Source organism: Coenobita brevimanus, chromosome 92 (assembly GCF_032717465.1).
Source record: "Coenobita brevimanus isolate Jiangsu-jjx chromosome 92, ASM3271746v2, whole genome shotgun sequence".
Classification (NCBI taxonomy): Eukaryota; Metazoa; Arthropoda; class Malacostraca; order Decapoda; family Coenobitidae; genus Coenobita; species Coenobita brevimanus.
In genome coordinates this window covers 16,646,771-16,667,243 of record NC_137045.1, presented here as the reverse complement: position 1 = coordinate 16,667,243, position 20,473 = coordinate 16,646,771, and positions in this window count along the sequence as shown.

Here is a 20,473-nt window from a genome sequence, read left to right as displayed (position 1 = left end):
TGTGTGTGTGTGTGTGTGTGTGTGTGTGTGTGTGTGTGTGTGTGTGTGTTTTAACCTACTGCTCTAAACACGAACGAGATACGACTTCACACACACACACACACTGACGTAGTGGGGAGGATAGGTTATTCTTTTTTAACTCTCTACCTGACAGAGTCAGAGGAGGGTGCTGTTATCATTGGGATCAATTAGTGTCCATCCGTAGAGCTGGACGGCAGGGCGGCTGGCCGGGTGTAAAGATTTCGTTTCCGGGCTAGAACTCAGAAAGTATTCACTATAGAGTCGTGAAATTTCACAGTTATGTGTTTTATAGTGAACTGGTGTCTTTTGATAGGTAGAATGCTGTGTCATCAGTAGTTTTTGAAAAATAATGAAAAAGTTAACAAAAAAATCCAGAGATTTCAATGCGACCTGCACAAGAAATCTGAAGGGCCCAGGTTATGTGTCCTCAAGGCGTTCTCATTATGTCCACCTTTAGAAGAAAAGATTGGGAAGGTGGGGGGCTGATGACCATTATGCGCATGATTAGGTGTGCAGGGAGGTGGGGGGTATGTGCTTGGTCAGAGGAGGATTGCAACAGCGAACGGTTGTCTATGTTTTTATTTATGAATGAGCGTTATTTACTTAATCCGAACGAAGGTGGTTGGCGTTGCTGGTCTACAGCAAAAATTTGGTTGTAATTTGAACGTATTACGAGGAGGAGGAGGAGGATTCGAAGAAGGGCAGCTTGATGGCGGACGATTTGTTCATTACCTCACTCTCCGAGAACAAAAGCGTGTGGGTGTAGACAGGAATAGATAGACAGATATATAGATAGACATATTGATAGATATGAGCTGATAGAAACAGTGATAGATTTTCTTTTACGTGACTTGTGCACGCCTTGATCCTCGTGTGCCGTACTGCGTGGCTGGCCATGTGACAGTACCGTGCTGGGGATGAGTCATGATGCACGCCATTTTTGTTGACATTCCCAAGACGACAATAACTAATGACTTCACTGGTGACTTTTTATTGAGAATTTTTTTTTTTTTTTTTTTTTTTTGTACCCCAGGTTTATCTGAAAGTGAACCCGATGGACTGCAGGCTAAAGTTGTCCTATCCTGCAGTCTCCATTTTTTTAAGGATAGAAAGAGAGTTGATGGCCGTTTGTACAGCTGGCAACATATGAACCTGGGACAGCATCTATGTGTAGCCAGGGTGTAGCGCCTGGTACCCTTGACAACCTTGACATAATCACATATGTGTTGGTGGCACTGACGTGAATGAACGGAGGTGTCAAATATTAAATGAAATGACCCAAGTAATTGTGATGCAGGAACGTTGGAAATTATAGCTATATCTCCACTTCACACAGGCACTCTCTCAGGTACGTGTGTGGCCAGCTGTTAATGTATCAGTGTCATCACGTGAAGGCGTCCGCGCTCAGCACCAGAAAGTCTACAGGTCATTGATATGCATGGAAGGGTCAGAGTTATTAGCTGCTTCCCCGTGATGACTTTATTTACTTTTTTGTGTCGCAAATTTTTTACTCCGTTTGTACTTGGGGGATAAACTATAGGCCAGTATTCTCGTCGGTCAAGGAAGCACCCTAACACTTTTTCCTAAGCGATTTGATTTCCTTATTGCACCTTACTGTCCTTCCCTGCGTTACATAAATCCATCTAATATCGACATACTCTGCATAAATAACGCGCAAAACGACATTAACCAGGCCTGTCCAAAAATCAATCGCTAAGGAAGAGGTATTAGGGAGCTTCCTTAACGGACGAGAATACGGGCCGTAACCTTCACTAATCCATCCACTTTAAGAGGTCTCACCTTCAATAAAATCGTCCGGTAGTAACATGAATCAACCAAAAAGACGCCACCCTAGTGAGAGGGTTATATATACTGTATAAAGATTATGTATGTGCTCCTGAATATTTGAAGGAATTTTGGCGGGAAAATCAATGGCGACGCTCCATCTTAGTTTACCTTTTGAATATTACAGTAGCTGTCTACGTCACTGGTATGTTAAATCTTTAGAGCATAATTATACACACGATTGTAAGGCGATATAACGTAGTATTATTATTTGTGTGGAAGATTTTGTTACTCTTCTTTTTTAATACTTTACTGTGCATATTACACCTAAATATATTTTTGTCAGGTGCTTATGTTATATCTTCATAATACTGACACAGGTTTCCCGTATTAACATACGAGAGAAGATCGAAGTGTAATAAGCAAAATAAACTGCTTAAGTACAACATCCCCAAGCTCCGACGAGAATACAGCCAACAGCAATTACTAGAATCTCCAGTAAGACTTTAAAATAAGGTAGGAATTACTGAAACAATGAAAGAATTTGGGCGGCAAAAACTAAGATGCCACGCCATTTTTTTTTTTTTTTTAATTGGATAGCAGCTACTCACGCCAATAGTTCCCGTTTATCTAATCCTCTGATAATTTACCCACCATTTTGTAGCAATATTACAGCTATCGTTGCCTCCAAAATACAGTAAAAGTATGTAGAAATTAGTGACAATCAGAGAGAATTACAAAGTGCTGTGCGCAGGGTGAGACGGTTCTAGTAATCAATAGAAGGATCTCCGACAAGGGCAGGTTTGCATAATTCATACTGACGACCTTCATACTGCGTCACACTCTTGTCAGGCAGGGTGAGGGGAAGCGAGAAGGAAGGGGAAATGAGAAAGAATGGAGAGGGGAAGGGAGGGTAGGACAGGAGAGAATAGAGAGGAAGAAGGAAGGACGAAAAATGGAGAGAGAGAGAGAGAGAGAGAGAGAGAGAGAGAGAGAGAGAGAGGGAGAGAGAGAGAGAGAGTGGACACCATATCATAATGCCGGATTAGGCCAGAAATTGGATTGCCTGATATTTTTTACTTTTCTTGACTCTCTCTCTCTCTCTCTCTCTCTCTCTCTCTCTCTCTCTCTCTCTCTCATGGCCTCCATTCTTTATTACGTCGTTTATAATACCTTGTTTTTCATTTTGTCTCCCCCTTCCGTTCGTATCTCATAATTATCTCTCTCCCCTTCCCTCCCTTCTTATATATTTCGTACTTTTCGTCTCTCTCTCTCTCTCTCTCTCTCTCTCTCTCTCTCTCTCTCTCTCTCTCTCTCTCTCTCTCTCTCTCATCTAATTAATATTAAGCTCCTTTGCAACCACGAGACTGATATGAGAAATTGTAGATATAATTATGTATGCTTTTCATTACAACCTTGTCATACCATATAACAATAAGACAGATAATGTTAGGTTATCGAAAGAATAACAGCACGAAAGTCTATCATCATCGTCATCATCATCATCATCATCATTATCATCATCATTTGTTTGTCATCACCATCAACGAGAGAGAATAAAGAGAGGCAGAAAGAGAGAGGAGGACATCAGAAAAGCATAGGAAATAAGGCAGTAAAATAGAGATAAAAAGAACGACTAAGAGAAGAAGGAATAAGAGACAAAGAATGAATAGGAAAATGTCAGAATAAGAAAACATGAGATATACAGGAGAAAAGGAGTTAATCTATCTATCTATCTATATACCTAGGCTGCTTCCCCCAAGGAAAGGGAGGTAGCCGAGACAGGACGACACACTCTCCATTTACTCATCCATTCAAACACATTCATTCACATCTTAGCCCCAAAGGGGAGAACGGACAGATCCTCACCGCACCACACCGCACAAGGGTCAACTGCGCAATGCAATCAGTGACATCCGCAGCAGGGCCCGACAGCAGAACTGGTTTACCCCTGCCACATCATAACATACCCATCCCCTTACCCGCACCTGACCTGACTAGCTGATCAGACCAAATGCGGGAGAATATCCCCTCAGGGCTGCGTCATCACTTATTTATTCACAATTTCTCTCCATTTATTTCTGTCACGCACAGCCACTCTTCCTTGCTCAACAGACATCCCTCTCGCATCCAGCGCTCTCTTCACACTGTCCATCCATCCTATTCGTGGTCTTCCTCTCAGCCTTACACCTCTCACATCAGATCTAGTTATCTTTTTCACCAATCGCTCATTTGGGCATATGGAGAGAAAAGGAGTTAATAGGAGAGAAAAAAAGGCGGCAGTATGATAAAGCGAAATAATACTATCTATGTATCTATCTATGGCCAGACACCATAATCCCATGAGGGGTGGCCGTTTGTCTCTGAGTTAGTGGTTTTACAAGGAGGGGCACTAACCCTCCGCCATCCCACGTGTTGACACGTAGGGAACACGTTTGGATTGATTATATGGTTACCACCCAGCGTTGTAAATGGTTTCCTGGCTTACAGGAAACCATTAGGCTTGTCAATGTGAAGTCACCTGAAAAGGAAAGAAGAAGAATAAAAAGTGACAAGAAATATGGAAGGGATAGGAAGACAGGAGGGCAGACACAGAAAAAAGAATGATAAAGGTGAAGGAAGAAGTACGCAGCACTACATCAAGTGAGTGGATGATGGTGAGAAACAAGAAGAAAGGAGGGCAGATACAGAAAAAGAATGATAAAGCGAAGGAAGTAGTAGGCAGCACTACATCGAGTGGATGATGGCGAGAAACAGGAAGAAAGGAAGGCAGACACAGAAAAAGAATGAAAAGGTGAAAGAAGAAGTAGACAGCACTACATCAAGTGCATGGATGATGGTAAGAAACAGGAATAGAGGAGAGCAGACACAGAAAAAGAATGATCAAGGTGAAGCAAGAAGTAGGCAGCACCACATCAAGTGAGTGGATGATGGTCGCCACCACGTACCACAAAATAGATAATAAGAAAAAAAGGAAATAAGAGAAAAAAAAGAAGTCATATGAGAGAAAATGAAAAAATAAGAGAAAAGAAGTGGGATTAAGAGAGAAAAGGGGAAGAAAAAAAGAAGAGGAAATAAGAGAAAATATGAGAAAAAAGGGAACAAGAGAAAAGGAGGAAAAAAGAGAAAACAAGGAAATAAGCGAAATCAAGAGGGAATAAGAGAAAAAGAGGAAAGAAGGAGGAATAAGAGAGAAAAAGAAGAAATTAGAGAATAGAAGAGGAAATAAGGCAAATAGGGGAAATAAGAGAAAATAAGAGGGAATAATAAGAGAAAAAGAGGAAGTAAGAGGGAAAAAAGAAATAAAAGAGGAAAAAAGAGAAAACGAGGAAATATAAGAGGAAATAAGAGAGCAAAAGAGAAAATAAGAAAAAAGAAGAGGGAATAAGAGAGAAAAAGGGAAGAAAGAAAAAAGAAGAGGAAATAAGAAAGAGAAAATAAGAGAATAATGAGACTAAGAGAAAAAGAAGAAATATGAGAAAAGAAGTGGGAATAAGAGAAAAGAAGAGAGAGTAAGAGAAAAAGAGGGAATAAGAGAAAATGGAAATAGAGAAAAGAAGAGGGAATACGACAGAAAAAGGGGAAATAAGAGAAAATAAGAGAAAAAGAAGAAAATAAGAGAAAAGGAAAGAGAATAAGAGAGAAAGAGGAAATAAGAGGGAAAAAAAGGAAATAAGAGAAGAGAGAATAAGGGAAAAGACGAGGGAATAAGAAATAGGTAATAAAAAGAAGACGTAATAAGAGAAAAATAGGAAATAGGAGATAAACGAGAGAATATGAGAGAAACAGGAAATAAAGGAGGAAATAAAAGAAAACACAGCACACCAAAAACAGGATTAAATCAGGGAAAATCCTCACCCGTCATAGGATTTACAATATTTTTTCCAACCTCTGTTATCTACGCAAACATTCATGGCTTGACACAATAATACACATTTTTTTACACATAAATAATTCTGATTTTTTTTTTTACTTCATATAAATTTTCTGCAATACGCATCTTTTTCTGTTATGCATATTTTTTTTTTTTCCCTTCTGCTGCTCTGTGCACATTTTTACTCTCTCTCTCTCTCTCTCTCTCTCTCTCTCTCTCTCTCTCTCTCTCTCTCTCTCTCTCTCCCATTTCTTCTTTCCTCAGACTCTATCATTTTCCTCCATTATCTTCGTTCTTCATTCATTCACTCATTCATTTTTCTTTCCTCCTTTAGTCATCCACTCATTCATTTTTCTTTCTTCCTTTAGTCATTCACTCATTCATTTTTTTCCTTCCTTCGCCTTTGTCCATCCATTCATTCCCACTTTCCTTTCCTTTCGTATTTTGCTTTCCTTCTTTCTTCCTTCATTCGTTAACTCATTCATATATTTATTCACTTCTTCCCTTATTCGTGATACCTCCCTCCTTCTCTACCTATTTTCTCTCCCTCCCTCTTCCTCCTCCCTTCTCTCTCTTTTCTCTTCCTCTCTCTTCCTCCTCCTCCCTCTCTCTTTTCCCTCCCTCCTTCTTCCTCCTCCACTCCGCCGACCCCGACCCTCTCCTCCTCCATCCCTCTTATCCAATAACCTTGACCTCCACACACTAAGACAGAGAGGAGAGGGGTCACGTCCCCCCCCCTCTCTCTCTCTCTCTCTCTCTCTCTCTCTCTCTCTCTTCCATTACTATATCCATCCCTTATTCGCATGCGCTCTCCTCTCTCCTTCCTCTTCATTTCTCTCCCTTTTTCTTATTTCTACCCTCCCAACCTTCTTTTCCCCTCCCCCTCCCCTCACCCCTACAGCTAGTAAGGGGAATGCCAAGAATCGAGAGGGGAGGGGAGGGGAGGGGAAGGGAGTGAGGGAGAGGGGGAGGGAGTTACTAGCGAGGGTACAAGTAGTGGTAATTGTGTTTGTGGTGGTGATGGAGAGTGTAAGTGGTGGTAGGGGAGGGTGGTAGTGGTGGAAAGGGTGTGATGGTTGTAGTGGTTGGTGTGTAAGTTGTGGTAGTTGTGGTAGGTGTGGAAGTTGTAGTAGTAGTGGTAGATGTGAGAGGTGTGGTAGCATCGTTGGTTGTAGTGGTAGTTACAGTGGTGGTGATAGTGATAATCATAATTGCGTTAGTTACGAGAGTGGTAGGGATGGTGATGGTAGTTGCGGTTTATGATAGTGGTGATAGTAGTAATGATAGTTGTAGTAGTACTGGTAGTGGTAGGGGTGGTGGTGTTAGTAGTGGTGTTAGCAGTATTAGTAGCGGTGATGGTGGTACTGCTGATCGTAGTAGGCTAAGGGTAATGGTAGGGGATGTTATGGTGGCAATGACAAGAAATATATGGCTTTGACAATGGAAACATGGATGTGAGTAAGTAGCAGTCACCACCACCACCACCACCACCATCATTATCATCATCATCATCATCATACTAACCCTATTCCCAGCATTATAAACAGGGAGGGAATAAAATCAGAAGTAGGGCAAAGGAAGACACCAAATGCGAGAACGATCATTATGCTGCCCGTCGATAAGTGTATTCATGGATGTAGAATGAATTGGCGAGTCAGTGAATAACAGTGAAGTTTTGGAAATATCAGTAGTATTGAGAGGAACAACGAAGGCTGAGGAGCGTATTCTTTTTGTACTTAATATTTGTAACTCGACTTTATTTCCAAACCTTCATGACTCACGCACACCTGACAACGTTTTCTTCGTAATACCTGACTCATTTTCTCACCGGAAGCATTTAACACTTAGATTATTTTCAGGTGAGAGTTTTTCAGTTGACTAATTTTTCCACCTGACACGATTCCAGTCCTGACTCACCTCCACAGCAGATTCATTTTTCGTTATTCAGTATTTTTTCACAGTTCACTCTTTTTCCATATTTTCTCTTGTGCCTCAAAGCTGATGTTTGTCACCTGCCTCATTTTCACGCCTGCTCCATTTTCACTTCATTCCCACACCCAAATATTAAATTCCTCATGTTCACTCCTGACTTTCACCTCATTTCCACACCCGAATGTAAAGGGCCTCATTTTCACACATGACTCAATTTCACACACCTGCTTATCATGATGCACACCGTCACATTACACACCTTCATCTTTCACCTGGTCCTTCACTAATCAAATTAAATTGCCTCACACCTGACCTGCCCTAATTTAAGTAGCTTTAATTTGTACGTAGAAACGTGTACGGTATAATCTTTACCCATTTAGTACGATGACCCTTTCTTTCCTTTTTCCTGTCTCCTGTCGATTTTATTCAGTTCAGGGGAGATTTTTCGAGCTGATACTGGACCTTATTCTCGTTGATTATGGAAGCTCCCTAACACCTCTTCCTTACCGATTCATTTTTAGATACGGCTGGCTAGTAGCGTTGTACATTATTTATGCTGAGTATGGCTATATTAGCATGATTTAAGTAACCCAGAAGCGGACGGCAAGCTGTAAAATGAAAGATAAATCGCTTGGGAAGAGGTATTAGGGAGCTTCCTTATATGAGGGCCTATATCATTTCGAAAAATCTCTCCTGAGCTATAAAAAAAAAAAAATATTGTCTGGAAATAGGAAGGAAGAAGAAATGGGTCATCGTACTAAAGGGGTTAAGGCTATACAAGTTTCTAAGTACAAATTAAAATTACTTAAATTAGGGCAGGTCAGGTGTGAGGCAATTTAAGTTGATTAGTGAAGGACCGGGTGAAAAATAAAGGTGTGTAATAACACGGTGTGCATCACGATAAGCAGGTGATAATGAGAAAACAAGTCAGGTGTGTGAAAATGAGCCAGGTGTGAAAATGACGACCTTTGCATTCAGGTGTGGAAATAAAATGAAAATGAGGCAGGTGATAAACTTTGGTATGAGGCACAGGAGAAAATAAAGAAAAAGAGTGAACCGTGAAAATATACTGAATTATGAGAATGAATCTCCTGTGGAGGCGAGCCAGGATTGAAAATGTATCAGGTGGGAAAATAAGTCAATTGAAAAATGTCACAACAGAATATAAGCTAGGTAATAAATGAGAAGATGAGTCAGGTATTACGAAGAAAACGTCAGGTGAGCGTGAGTCGTGAGGGGTGGGAAATGAGGAAGTCGAGTTACAAATATTAACTGTTGCAAAGTTGTGCATAGGAAAATGACAAAAGTGTGTAGTAAATGGGTTATATTGGTACGTTTATTGCAAGATACGGTATAACTTTAGAAGTGACCAACGTTACCAATTTTCATCATATTACGTCCCTGAACTATTCTAACTAAGACTTACCTTTTAAGCCTAGTTTGAGTTGGGGGAGCAAATTTTGTAGGGATAGTCATATAGTGGCTTAGGTTAGGCTATCGCTCAGTAGCGGATGAATGTCGCGCCATATTGGCTGGAGCAGGCGTGTGTACTCGGTCTGTCAGGCCCTAGGTTAGGCCTAGGTTTGGTTATGTTAGGTTAGTTTGGGTTAGTTTAAAGCAAAATGGTGTGTTTTTAATTAATTTTGATCTTGATTTTGGGGGATAAACCCACTTTTGGAAATCTTACTCAAAATTCCAAAAGGGGGATTTTCCCCAAAAAATGAAGGTCAAAACTAATTAAAACAGTATTTTGCATTGGAAAACATAAAAATTGTAATAAAAGAAAACGTTGGTTACTTCTAAAAATTTACCCAAGACACTTTTACATTTTATTTTTCTTTAATTTTTTTTTTTCACCTTTATGCATGCTATATCGGCACCAAAATAAGTAAGTAATAAATACAACCATGTCAACGTGGATTAGGTGTATAACTGTACGTCAGATGAATATAACATACAGTATCGAGTCTATAACAAGGCAGGTGTATAAACAGCCCCTAAAACAGTGTATAAGCGAGCCAGTGAATGACAGACAGTATAGTTTTGAATCAGATATAATTGTGAGTCAGGGGGAAGTAGGAGAAAAAAACAAATCTATAACGGGGTAGATATGCTGTGAAGCCCTTACGCATACTAATGAATACACCTATAATTATGTGACTCAGGTATGTGGAGGTGAGTCGAAGTGAGTACTGTATGAGCATTTATATGAGTATCAAAATGGCGTCTGTAACAAGGCACGCGTATAATCAGGCTCTTCTCAGGCTATAATTTGAAGGGGGTGGGAGTGAGTGATGATAGAATGGGGGAGGGGGTAAGGAGGGGGCCATTACAGAAGCTTATCTTTATGACCGTCTGGCTAAGGAGGGAGGAGAAAAAGTGTGTGGGGAATGAAAGAAACGGACAGACATTGAGAGAGAGAGAGAGAGAGAGAGAGAGAGACTTAATAATAAATAATAATAATGGTGATAGTGATGGTGATAATTTTCTTGCTTCAGCTTATACTCTACTTGGTGATACATCTATGAGTATTTCCCTTATTTTAAAAAATGTGATTCGTTCGGCTTTTATCTTCATTTCCGCCGGCAATGACCATTTTCTTTATATCCCCCCTCCCTGCCCCAATAAGCAAATTACAAGCCATTTTAGACCGTAACCTACCCTGACCTCTCATAACCCAACCTAGACTCCGCGCAATTCAGTTCAAATAAAAACCAATTCCAATCCTACCCTTGTTATTGGTCTCAGAGTCAAGGAAGAAAAAAATGAGAACAGGAAAGACGAAAATCTGTTGCTCACAAAGGCCTTGGCGAAACTGACGCCCTCCCGAAAGCCTATGTTCGGTCACATTTTCTCGAATATACTCACCTCTTCTTCAAGGAAAATAATTAAATGATGAGGCTTAAATCATTTCAACATGGTCAACATAATAATTTCCCCAGTGTTATGAGTTTAGTAACGGCAAACAAAGGCCTTAACAACAAACGAGTAATGACGAAGGAAAAAACCCATAATTCATGCAATATGCTTTAATTAACGAACAACTATATAAACACACATATTATTATTGACATTTATACAACCTCCGTTACACTCAGCATATTCTTCCATAGTGATGAGTGCATTAATATAGGCATTCTTTGTAAGTTTAGGTTAAATGTTCCATTTCCTGTAAATTTCCGAAATTTCAGATTGCAGGGCGGTACAAATCTACGCATCTGAATGCAGCTTCTATTTTCATTCATCCAACTAGCAGAAGCAATTTCAAATGAACGGCAGTCCTGTTTGCCATCCTTCAGCAACTCGGTGATTGGCTAGAGTAAAATTTTTAATCATGTTAACTCTCGTCCTGGCCACCAACTGATTACATTAATTAAAATGTTGTATTTCCGTTCTTGTTGATTTCTGATTAAAGTGTTATAGAAGAAAAGGTGTTTGCATAGATGAGATGCAGCTAATGATCATCCCAAAACAACCGGATCGATAGTGTGTATAAATATGCTACGTAATGTCAGATTTGTGAGTATGCAGAACAATAACCTCTTTGTTGTGTTAATGAACTGGTTTGTCTCTGTCTCCGTTATAGTATGCATGACAGCTTCACTGAAAGGTGGTTCTGGATTTTATAAACTGGCTTGTCACAGGTGTTGTAAAGCAGAGATTATGTTTAATAACTTCACTGGAAAATGGTTAGAGTTTTATGAACTGGTTTGTCTTGGTCGATGTGAAGCCGAGAGTAATGAGACTACTGTAAAATTATTCGAAAATTCACTGTAAAATATTTCCAAGATTTACTGTAAAAATGTTTCTAAGCATTATTGTAAAAATGGTCCAAATCTTTTCTGAACATATGAGGCTTTGAGTGCGCCATTTCAGCTCAGACCGGCCGTGTAGAAGGATTTACTCGTTCTCTATTTGTCACTTCCATTTTGCCCCGTTTCAGATTTGTGAATGGTGAGGCTTGTAAAATTAATGATGCTTCTATTGCTTCACTTTATTAGGTCTTTGGTAGTACGTTGAAGTATGCTGGGTATTCATTATGTATGGTGTAAATTTTGTATAATGTGAGACTTTTCCTTCGTCGGTAAGTTTCCCTAGCTATGGGATATGAGAACTGTAATAATAATAATAATAATAATAATAATAATAATTAAGTTAATAATAATAATAATAAAATACACACACACACACACACACACACACACCGAGGCGAGAGACATCAAAAATAGAACGCAACAGATATCAAGCTCTCGACTTCATTTCGTTTTTTAGGCCAAGAGATGTAATCACCCACACGTACCACACGCAAAGGCAGTACCACTCAATTATATTATGGTACAGCTGCATTTGTAATTCTCTTCTAGCTTACACTTTCATTTTATTCTCGTTCACCTTCTGCTGTTCATGTTAGCATTGTTCTAGACTGTTCTCTCATCTTATTCTCAGTACCAGTCACACAACGACAGCATTCAATTTATGGGACAAGTGTTCTTTTAATTATTTGTCTAGCTTGTACTTTCATTTTCTTCTCGTTCATCTCTTCATATCATAAATCTGTTCTTGCATATTTTTTCATCGTATTCTTGTTCAATTGCTCGTTATGAAATACCAGTACAAATAATTTTTGTTCCTACTCAGTAACTACCACTTTAGCTCACTGTATATTCATGATATTATACAGACCATTCACTCTAAGTTGGAGGAAATTCTTGTAGTTTTGCAGTCTATTCCAGTTACTCAAATGACAAAATATTTTAAGACAATACTGCGGCCCTGCATTCTTCCCATAGCACCTTTGCGTGACTAACACCATATTTGGCAATTTTCTCGTTTCAGCTCGTACGGTATTCGACCTGGTTATAAATTTGTTCCCCCTCCCCCTCTTTTTTGTGATTCATTCGATTATTCCTAATTTCCGTCGGAGATGGTCAGTATTTGAGACCCCCTCCCTCACGAAATGAGTAAATTGCAAGTCATTTTAAGTTTTCACCTACCACAGCCCTACTTAACCTAACATAGATCCTGAGCCATTCAACTCTAACCAAAACAGATTCCAGCCTTACCTTAGTTATCGACCCTAAATTCCAGAAAAACAAGAACAGGAAAGGGAGAGCACCACTCACTCACCGAGGTCATGGCGAAACTGAACTGACAGGCAGCAACTCGGCCGGTGATTGGCAAGAGTAAATTATGTGACTTGTCCAGGCCGCCAACCAGCTCAACTGAAATGTTACCTTAGAGATTTCGATTTCTGACGGAAGTGTCATAGAAGAATAATGTTCGCACAGGTGATTTAACGATAAAATGCATCCACATAACTGAATCGATTACGGGTAGAAACGAGAATAATACCCCATATTCTAGTGTTAATATCATAACTCCGTATCCAAGATGGAGAGATGGTAATATTTCGCCAAGTTAAAGTGAAGAGTGTAGTTCAGTTGCAGTCCTTAATTCAATCTCGGCTGACTTTATTATTTTTAGTATTTCATTTCCTTTTCAACTTTCTATTTTCATTTTCTTCATTGCTTCTTATATACTTATTATTATTTATTATTTTTTTTGGTGGTAGGTGGTGGTGACCAACCACCTACTTGATGCAGTGCTACCTACTTCTTCCTTCACCTTTATCAATCATTTTCTTTGTCTGCCCTCCTCTCTTCTTATTTCTCCCACCTTTCCTGTCACTTTTTATTACTTTTTTTTCCTCTCCAGGTGGCTTTACATTGAGTGACAAGTGTAATGGTTTCCTGTAAGTCAGGAAACCATTTACAACGCAGGGTGGTAACCATATAACCAATCCACACGCGTTCCCTGCATGTCAACAAGTGGGTTGGCGGAGGGTTAATGCCCCTCCCCGTAAAACCACGAAAAGACAAACGGCCACCACTCACGGGATTATGGCGTCTGGCTATAGATACGTAGATGGGTAGTCTTATCGCGGTCCAGCTGCAGCCCCATATCCCATACCACTCTACTTTCCAAAGCATATAATTCTGCATTTTTCTCTGCTTCAACAGTTATCCTTCATTCCACTCCAGTCCTCCTCCCAGCTGTCTCATTCCACCTTACTGCATATATTTTCTACTATATTCTGTCTTATCTGTAATCCATTTAAACCATTTTCCAGCCATTATAATCTTTTTGTCTTCTGCTTCAGCTTCATTACTTCAGTACATCTCACTTCACCTCCCAGCATGGTCACTCTCCCAGCTTTCTTGATCTCAGCTGCAGTTCTTCAGTGCCATTCCACATTCTAGCACATACTGTCTGACCTAACTCCACCTCAGTCAACATTCCATTCCTTATTCTATCATTTACCACCATAAAAAAAAAAAAAAAAAAACTGATGAGGTGTAAGCAAGTTCCTTATTACTGACGATCATTTATACGGCACCCTTTATTTTTAAGAGATCAACCTGCATCTCACATTATAGAGTTTTGTCGGCAATAGTACAGTAAGGTCACTTATGCTCTATAATCATCACATGCTTTAGAAGTTATATGCCATGAACTAAGGCTTGTCCACGCTTTGGTCCTCCTAGTTTTCACATGACCAGGAGTCCTTAACCACATCCTTTCATCTGATTCTCCACATTTATCTTTATTTTTCCTTTATTTCTGTGCATCCGACTCTACACGGCCCGTTCCTAGGGGTCAGAAATTCACCCACGACACTCCCAACAGAATACTTAGCAGCCCTTACACGTCACTTGTCACTTGGGCATTACTTCCCACCATCTCGTTTTCCTTCTCTTTCTCCTCCTTCCCCTCCCTTTTTTTTTCTCTCTCCTCCTCCTCCTCCTCCTCCTCCGTCTTAAATAGTCCCCCTCCCCTTCCTGCCCCAATAAAGGAAAACGGTTTAACCCCTTTTCTCACACACACACACACACACACACAATCCTCTACTTCCGCACGTAATCTCTCTCCGACCCAGCTGTAACCTCCACCAGCAGCACTACCACCACAGCCAAAAGCTTCGTGGCCAAGACTTAACGATGATTACAAGGCGTTTGGGTTAATTTTAGTCTGATTTACGCCTCTACTGAGTTCGCCGCTGTCTGACGTTGTTGCTGGCTCCCTGATGATATGGTTTAGTTTATTTATTTATTTATTTATTTTCGTAGACTGCCCACTTTTCTGTTTTTTTTTTTTTTTGTTTTTTTTTTTTTTTAGTGCGGCATGGGGATTTGTTGGTGCTGTTCTTGTGTGTGTGTGTGTGTGTGTGTGTGTGTGTGTGTGTGTGTGTGTGTGTGTGTGTGTGTGAAGCGTTGCAGTGTGAGGTGTGGCATTTTGTGACGTGTGGGAGTGAGAAGCATGTAGTATGATAGTGTAAAAAATGTTTGCGTGATGCGGCAGTGTGAAGTATAGCTGAAGTGTGAGTGTGAAATGTGCGTGAGGTGTGGCAGTGTGAGGTGAAGCAGTGTGAGGTGCGTATGAGGTGTGTGTGAATTATACTAGTGTCTTCTACTGCACACTGACTTTTCCAACACTCTTAAGATTAGCGGTCCAAAATCACGTGACAACAAAGAACTCTTAACTTCCCTTTCCCCTTCCCTCCCATCCCCTTTCCTAATCCACACTTTCTTCCCCTCTTTTCCATCCACTTTTCCCACTTTCCTAGTTTTCTTCCCCCCTTCCCAGTTTTCTCTCCCCCCCCCCTTTCCCCTCACTCCCGTCTCCATTTCTCCTTTCCACTCTCCTCTCTGCTGTTCTCGTCCCATCTCTTTCTCGCTCTTCCTTTCCTTTTTCCTGTCCCTCATCTTCGTCCCTCATCCCTTTCTTCTCATTTCTTGTCTTTTTAACCTCCTTGCTTTCCACCCTTCCCTTCATAGCCTCTCCTACGCCCGTCTTCTCTTCCCCTCCCTTTCCTCTATCTTCTCGCCTCCTCTCCTCTCTCTTCTCCCTTCCCTCTCCTCAGTTTTCTCCCTTCCTTCTCCTCTGTTTTCTCCCTTCCCTCTCCTCTCTCGTCTCTTCTTCCCTCTCCTCCTGTCTCTTCTCCCCTCCCTCTCCTCAGTCTTCTCTCCTTCCTATCCTCTCTCTTCTCCCCGCCCTCTCTTCTCTCCTCCCTCTCTTCTCTCTTCTCCCCTCCCATCCTTTCCCTTCCTCCTTTTCCATGTCGTGCCAGAGCTGATATCTTCGCGGAACTGACAATTAAGACTCCTCCATAAGAGCTTCCCTGGGGTCACAGACACTTGGAATGTATCTGCTTCCTCCTCACGTCCTCTTTCGTGTGTATGCGCATTCCTTCAAACACTTGCCTGCATTTCTTTATACCTGCTTTCCACACCTTAACAAACCTAACTTGCAAAAAAATAATACTCCTTTTACTTTAACTTGGCGTGTAGTTCCTTCTGCCGGCTTTCCAAATCATATCAAACCTGTCTTTAAAAAAAAAAAAAAAATACTCTTTTCACTTCAACCTGGCCTTCCTTCTATCTGCTTCCCTCTCCGCACGTGTCTTCCACACCTCAACAAACCCGCCTGTCACAAAGAATGGTAACAGAGCAAATGCATCCTTACAGTGGCATGTGGTTCATTAAGATCTTTACTGATACCGCAGCTCATTACATTTTCCTCCGAGTTGTAATTACACAGAACAGATTACCAAACAGTGTACATGACTAAGAGTTTTACGATCGCTTGGGTAACTACTGTACATGCCATCTAGTCCCCAGCTTATCTACGCCTTATACTGGTGGAACGGATAGCTTACTCAATCTACCATACCCTGTAACAAACGACATCGAAACTTACAAAACTTCCAGTGCTGCATGCTTTCGTGTGTACCTCTCCTCCACACCAATTACCCCCAAACTATACCCCTCACACCTGTCGTTCCCATCACCCATTTCACACATCCCACACCACGAAGACCCACCACACCTATATTTATCCCCACACCTGACCCTCACACACCTGTCTCATACCTCCACATTTGAACTCCACACTAACCTGCACACATGCCCCCACACCTGTCCCTCCATTACCATACCCCACACTTAACCCTTCACATACACACACCTGTCGCCCACACCTGTCTACCCATTCATATATCCTACTCTTAACTCCCCCCCCACACACACACACCTACCTCTCAGATGCTTACCTTACAACCCTAACACTACTATCGTTTCCACCTATCCTCCCCCTCATCTACTTAACCACACCTGCCGCACACCTGTACACTGTTTTGCCCCCACACGTGTCCCACAACTGTCCTTTCTCCCACCCAACCTACTTATCGCTTGACGTCAGGACTCACTATGGATTATAGTCTCTCTCTCTCTCTCTCTCTCTCTCTCTCTCTCTCTCTCTCTCTCTCTCTCTCTCTCTCCTCTCAGTATACATGTATCTGTATGTCTATCTCTACCTAACCATCTATCTATCCCCACCTCCCCCTGCTCCATCTACCTATATTTTTCCCCTCTCTGTGACCACCTCCCCCCTCCCCGTCTCTCCTTTTCTCTCTTCCTTGCTCTTCCCCTTCCCTTCCCTGTCCTACTGTCCCCCTTCTCTCTCACACCCACTTCGACTTCCTCCTTGTTAGACTCTGTCCATTCCTTCCCTCGCTGTCCCTCCTCCTCACTCCTTCCCCCCCTCTCTTTCACCTTCCCCTCCATCTCTCCCTCACTATATCGACTGACAGTACTATGACAGGGCGGGTTTATTGACACACCTGCCCTGCTTATGTCCTGGTGTGTGTGTGTGTGTGTGATTGAGAGAGAGAGAGAGAGAGAGAGAGAGAGAGAGAGAGAGAGAGAGAGAACGAACTGACTGGTATTGGGTGTTATTGATTGTTACATTGGCATTTAAAGGCCTTGCCTCAGGCGCTTGCAGTGAATCATTTCCTGTTCTGTCTGTCTGTCTGTCTCCGTCTCTCTCTCTCTCTCTCTCTCTCTCTCGACTGAAGTGAGCAAGAAGTTTGTGTCCTCCTGCTGAAGAGGTTGGACACTTTAAGCCCTCCTTTCGACTATAAAAATAATCTTAAGGTGTCAAGAACAAAAGAAATAATTAACACTGTAACCTCTTCACTATTAGATCTTTCCTAAGCTGAAAAAAAAGGCAAGAATTAAGTAGAAATAATTATAGTTTCGTATTACCCCTCTGTGGTGTAGGGGGACGAGGCTAGGCTACTAGACTCCAGAAAATTTAAGGGTAGAATACCGGCCATCGAACCTGGTAGCATCGCCTGATCGAAACCCTCCAGCCGCCCATCTGGGATTCGAATCACGGCACATGACCTTCACCCCGACCAGCTCTTTAAACCACTTGATCACCAGGCGTTGTAATTAGGTCTTCACTCCGATGACAGGCTGCTGCAGAGGGACGCCCTCACGTGGTGGCACCGATATAGCCAGGCGACTCCAATGCTTGGTTAGATAATCGTCCCTCTTATTTCCTCTCTATCCACCGTAAGGAGGATGGTGAACTGCAGGAGAAGGGCAGTTTAAGCCTGCAGTCGACCGGGTTCACGCTCAGACATGCCTGGGGCCAGAGCAACAGCAACAAGAACAACAATTCTGGTGACGTAATTGTTTTTATTCATGCTACAAGGAGCAGTTTTATTGGTAGCCATTTTCATTGGGGCACTTTAAAAATAAAAGGGAAAAAAAAACAACGAAATGAAAGTTGATAGGTACAGCTCATGTAAAAAGTGAATTAGCCCTCTCATAATGCAAAAAAAAAGAAAAAAAAAGTAACTAATTATCATGCGAGAACATTCCTTCACAGTTAGGTCCATAAAACATACCCTGAGTACCATTATATTCGGCTCCGGTAACAGAGAATTATAGAGCTTCTGGAACAGCGAAAAAAAAAAAAAAAAAAAGGTTACATATTGTTTTTTTCTAGATGGTGTTAGAGGAAATTTCTTCTTTCAAATGTAGGTACGTTAAGTATCCACTAAGTAATGATATGTACAGCTTAAGTGTTAGAAAATCCTAGTTCTTTGAGAGTGAAAATTAGATTATGGAATATGCTGGTGAAGATCTCGGGGAGCATTCTTTTCCAATTTAAGCAGGCGCGTTAAGTATCACCCAAGTAACGTTGTCTGCAGCTCATGTAATGGTGTTGTAGGATGCCTGTAGAAGCGAAAATTAGGTTGATGATTAGGCAGGTAATAGCACCTCTTGAAGACATGCCTGTAATAACCTACAACGTTTAGCTCTAGCGAATTAAGGTCATTAGAAAGTGGAACATCGTATTTCAGTAAAGGCTTGTCCCTAGACGCTGTGTTTATAGCGAAAATTGTTATTAAGGTCTTCACTGTTCCAGATGCAGAGTGAGATGTCTTATTTCTACACGTTTTTTCATCTTTTCAATCCGCGCACGTATTTTTCGCTTTAATCCGGCATCTATCAGACGATTTTATTCAGCTTTAAGTAAGATCTCTTGTGAAGGGGCAAGTGTAGGCCATGGATAACCACTTCATCTTAAATTTTCTCCTGATCCGAGAAGAAAATATCGGTACAGCAAGAACGTAAAGCGCGGGATCGAAGGGCCCGTATGCTTAGGTTCAGTGGCACCTTTTCCTAAGCGATTATTTTGTCTACTGTATCTTTTACCACTCATGTATACTATTTGTCGTTGCAAGAAAGACTGCGTAAAAAAAAAACGAGGGCGGGATTACGAACGTGTTAAATGCACAAATAACCCGCAAGGAAAAGGTGCTAGGGCGCTTATCAAATGAGGAAATGGACCAAGGAGTTAAGTATCAGATATCCTCCAAGAAACCATAGAAGTTAGTCTCCTCAAAACAAAACAATATAAATAGCTAAAAGTATAAGGGAAGTACAGGACCCAGGCAGTAGAGAAAAATAGGTTGCGCCCTGTGCTGTTCCAGATCTGGGTGGGGAGAGAGTGGGAGTGGGAGAGGGTGGGGGAGAAAGTAGGTGGGGGGAGAGAGTGGGTCGGGGTGGGGTCAAAGGAAGGGGGGTCTGTTGATATCACGATGTACTGCTTCCATGTCCACTGCGATTTATAATACGGAATGGGAACATACTATTTCGCTGTAATGCTGTTAGTCGGGGCTGTGTGTGTGTGATTAAAATTTGTTGTATCAGTTAGCTAGGTGTTCTCCTGGGGACTATATTCTGATTTATAGAAAGATTCCCCTGTATACACACACACACACACACACACACACACACACACACACACACACACTAAAGAAGCTAATTACGCGTGTTTGCCCATTACAGAGACTAAGACACGGAACGAACTTCGCTACGTGTTCCATGAAAGGACTCAATTCTTTCCTTCTCTCTCTCTCTCTCTCTCTCTCTCTCTCTCTCTCTCTCTCTCTCTCTCAATGGTGTCAACAAATATATACCGGTATACCAAATTTAAAACATCTTCGTTTCTATCCCCATTACTACTACAGGTCTCCCTTAAATTGAAGAAAATAATCCCTAGCTGGTTTGTTTTCATCTGACGGAACTGGGAGACACAAATTGAATATGACCTCGTTGTTGCGTGATTTTCGGTAAACTCAAGTCAGGAAGTAAAAACGAGTCTCCTTGGTTATCAGTAAAATCAGCCCCAAACCGAGCTGAAATTAGTTAGGGATCTTCGTCAAATAAAAAATGAGCTCTAATGATAGATACAGTATACACACGTCATGGCACCGCATAGTTGTTGATAAGAAATGGATACTACTTGAATTATAGCGACAATAATATCACCTGCTGGACCTATTGTGAGCTGAAGTAGTGTACCTCTTTCATTATTAAAGTTAGAATAGCAAGGTTAGTAGGGGTAATCTATGTATTGACCTCGAGTACCTTGCTAAATAATTCCCTCTGGCTTTGGGTGTGAAAATCGAAGGTTAAGGTGTGTTTGTGAACGTATGGCAATAAT